Source organism: Pinus tabuliformis, chromosome 2_2 (assembly GCF_031772625.1).
Source record: "Pinus tabuliformis cultivar Carrire ecotype Pingquan chromosome 2_2, CPIR1, whole genome shotgun sequence".
NCBI classification, from domain to species: Eukaryota; Viridiplantae; Streptophyta; class Pinopsida; order Pinales; family Pinaceae; genus Pinus; species Pinus tabuliformis.
This window is the reverse complement of record NC_142300.1, coordinates 694,762,972-694,766,805: the sequence shown is the minus strand read 5'-3', so window position 1 is coordinate 694,766,805 and position 3,834 is coordinate 694,762,972. Positions and strand designations below refer to the sequence as shown.

The window sequence follows — 3,834 nt, the reverse complement described above, 5'->3', positions numbered from 1 at the left end:
TATGCTAGTTTTTATTTTTTCCATCATTAATAAAACGTGTTAGCATATTAGCACAGATTTCAAATATTATCTGTTTTAGGTTATTATATTAATAAAACATATTGACGTATTTTCAGAATCTCTTTTACATATATAATTTCAAATGTTATCTATCTAAATATTTAGACCCAAGTTTTATGGTGTGCTCTTTTACATATATAATTCAAATATTATCTATCTTAATATATAGAACCAGGTCTTATGGTTCACAATTACGTGGTAGAATTATAAAAAAAACAAAGTTTTAAGAAAAACAAAAAACAAAACCATGTAGATATAAACATATAAGTTCATAACGTGAGAAGAACGTAAATTTATAATGAGAGAAAGTATAGTTATTTGAATTGCAGAAATCGAAGAAATGGTTCCTGAGCAGCTCTGAGGCATACAATTCTGCTGGTGTCATTTTGCTAATAATACCCTAGCCTACAGCATACACAACTTTTGAAGTAGAGGATTATTCATACAGGTTACGACGAAACGATGATTTATTTGTTTTCCATCGAATCAATAATACATAATAATATCATCGAAGAAATGACTCTGAAATTTGAACACCGTTTTCAATGTGACGGTATCAATTCAAGACAATCCATTGTATGCCTGGATTTGGAGTGACGTTTCGCCTTCCCCTGCCTCCCCTTCTTCCTCCATGGCCTAATCCCATCTTTGGCCATCGCTCTTCTTTCTTCAGTTTCTTTATGCTCTTTACACTCTGTTACAGATGTTGATTTAACCCGATCGTTGAGTGCAGAAATAACTGCATTCAAGGCTTTCAGAGGGTCGTCCAAATCATTTATCAGGATCTCAGAGATTTCTGCAGGAGTCATCTCGGCTCCAGTCTCCCTCATGCTCTCCTTCACAGCAGAAAAAAGTGGATGGTCTTCCATCTGCAAATAGTTGAATGCAAGAGATTTGAATGCAGGAAAATTGCAGAAAGAGAGGAGTATGTGCATGTCCATCCTGCCCGATCTTAAAAGTGCAGGGTCAAGCCTATCCTTATGGTTTGTTGTGAAGATGATAATTCGTTCCTCCCCACAGCACGACCATAGCCCATCCGTGAAGTTAAGAAGTCCTGAAAGAGTTATTCGGCTTCCGCTTTGCTGTTCATGATGAGGATTTGAAGCGTGCGAAAGCCTGTCCCTTAGGTCGAGCGAGCAGTCGATATCCTCAATAACAATGATGGATCCGCTACTGATTTGCAGGAGCAGCATACGAAGCTCGGAGTTGTCGAAAACCTTTGTGAGCTCCAGCTCGTACACATCGTACTTCATATAGTTAGATATGGCGGCCACGAGACTAGATTTCCCTGTTCCAGGGGGTCCGTACAGAAGGTACCCTCGCTTCCAAGCACGGCCCACTCTGTTGTGAAACTCCTTTCCTTTCTTGAAGCAGTCGAGATCATTTATAATTTTCTCCTTCGTCATCGGATCGAGGGCCAGAGAACCGAAAGTGGATGGATGCTTGAACGGAACACCGGTCCATCCATCCCCATATCGGCCGTCTCCATTATTGGTATAGATGGTTATGCCCCTGCTCTCTTTCTTGAATTCAGCTGCAGCTTTTGCAATATGATCAAAATAGGCCGACAACAAGCGCTCGTTTGACCTCGCTGTTTCCAGGGAAAACCACCGCCTATCGACCCGATTGTCGGTACCAACAATTTGAACGTGGTGAGACCACGACATTGTGGCTCCTTTGAAGCATTCCTGTATGACCTCATCGTGAGCCGGACCAAAGTTCACACTCCGCGATTCCTCTCGGCGAAATACAGTTAGTCTACGGGCTCCCTTAATGGCGTCGAGGCTGGCTAAGTAGAGCTCCACTTCCTCGTACACCTCGTTTGAATTGGCTCCATAATTCCCATTGAACTGTGGAATCTCAAGTTCGTAATTGGTATTGAAACGTTCCTGAAAGAGGAACAACCATCTATTCAGCAACTGGAGCAACTGCGGAGGAAGGAAGTTTTGGAGGACAGTGAAGAGACCAATCAGTGACCAAATTTGGGCAATCACTTTCTCCATCTTCAAACGATGATTTCCTTCGCATTTGATGTAATATTTGGAGTGAGAACCTTTTATATCCATCCGCAGACTACTGTAACCTGTTCGACAGAATCAGTGAATAATTCGGTCAACAAGTTTCACGCGGTTTAAGGCGTTGGCTTCGTCGAGAAGCATCCTCGCCTGCTTCCCGAGCACGTGTTCTTGGTGAGCACGTATTCTTGGTGAACACGTACTATTTGAAGTCAAGGTTATCCACATATCGAGAAGCACAATTTTCAAATTCGATCCACATTGTAATGTGGTCAACACTAGAGTCAGTTCGATCCATGGTGGAACCTATCCATTAGCTTATTTGCTAGACTAAATATCAAGAGTCGTTGTTTTTGCAAATTCGATCCACATTAATATAGTCAACACTACACCCAATTCGATGCATGGTGATGAAGTAATGTCGTTGTTAATATGGTTCAATGTACTCTTTTAGAAGGTGATCAAATTTTATGGTGAAATTATGGTGGTCAATAGTTAATTCGGAGTGTCTTTAGTAATGGTGTAAGTGTCCATGGTTTTTTTTAGAAAGTGGTCTAATTTTATGGTGGTAAAATTTAGAGAGTGATAGTTAATTGGCAGTATCCATAGTAATTGTGTAAGTGTCCATGGTCCATAGTAATTAAGAATTATATTTTACATGTCACATCTCTTAAGATTGGGCTTCTAAATCTTTTGATGCACACATTATAACTAATCTATTTCATTGATTTGCCACCCAAAACATTAGCTTTTTTAGTTGCCATAATTTCTTTAAGTGCTTAATGCTTGGGACAATATGACCTATGGTGACTCCGTAGTCTTAAACAAGTCTTTCTAATCTTGGGCATTGAAGATATTTGTAGTGTTTATGCACATGTAGAATGAAGTCCTAAAATAATAATTATTGGATGCTTCTTGCTCCCTTCACAACTGAGGACTATGACTATGGCCTTGAGCTTTTTCAGATATTGCGTATTGGGAACACCTCCAAAACTCCCAACAAAACAATTCAAGGCTGACGTTTTGAGGCAATTGCTCCAAGATGTTGAGCTCCTCGGTGTTGTATGCTAACCTTTATGTGATTATGGCTATGACCGTTGGCTTAAGCGCTGAGAACACCTTCAAAACTCCCAACAAAACAATTCAAGGCTCACGTTTTGAGGCAATTGTTCCAAGATGTTGAACTCCTCAGTGTTGTGTGCTAACCTTTATGTGATTATAGCTATGACCGTTGGCTTAAGCACTTTTCAAATCTTGCAGGTTTGAGGTCATTACAACACCAAATAGCAAAAAAAAACATAGAGATCGAAATCCTAACATCACACTTTTGAGATGAGGTCTACTACCATGTAACTCGCTAGAGGTATTGAGTTATGTATTACTTGTTTCATAGTTATTACTCTTAACCAATTATGATTGTAGTAGATAGTAACAGGATAAATTTTGAAGGCAACTAGGCTTGGAAAATAATGTTTTTTTCCATAATTCTGAAACTATATAAGAATAATAATATTAATATGAATTACTAACTATCAAAAATGTTTTTCCCCTCTTTATAATTTGCTAAGGAAAAACAAGAGGAAAATATAGTAAAGATAACATATTCATCTCCCTCATGTGAAAATCTAGAAGAGCCAACTTGAGAAAACACAAAGAGAACGAAACCTAGCTAAACCAACACAAGAAGTGTAAACTCAACATTAGCAACATTGAACAAACTAACCAATCCAAACCAAAAGAATTGATCCAACACCAAAAG

General features: G+C 38.9%; 1 pseudogene; it reads right to left on the bottom strand.

Moving 5' to 3' along the window:
* Positions 1–391: 391 nt before the first annotated feature.
* Positions 392–2,075, bottom strand: LOC149194576 (AAA-ATPase At5g57480 pseudogene; annotated as a pseudogene).
* Between the last annotated feature and the right edge of the window lie 1,759 nt (positions 2,076–3,834).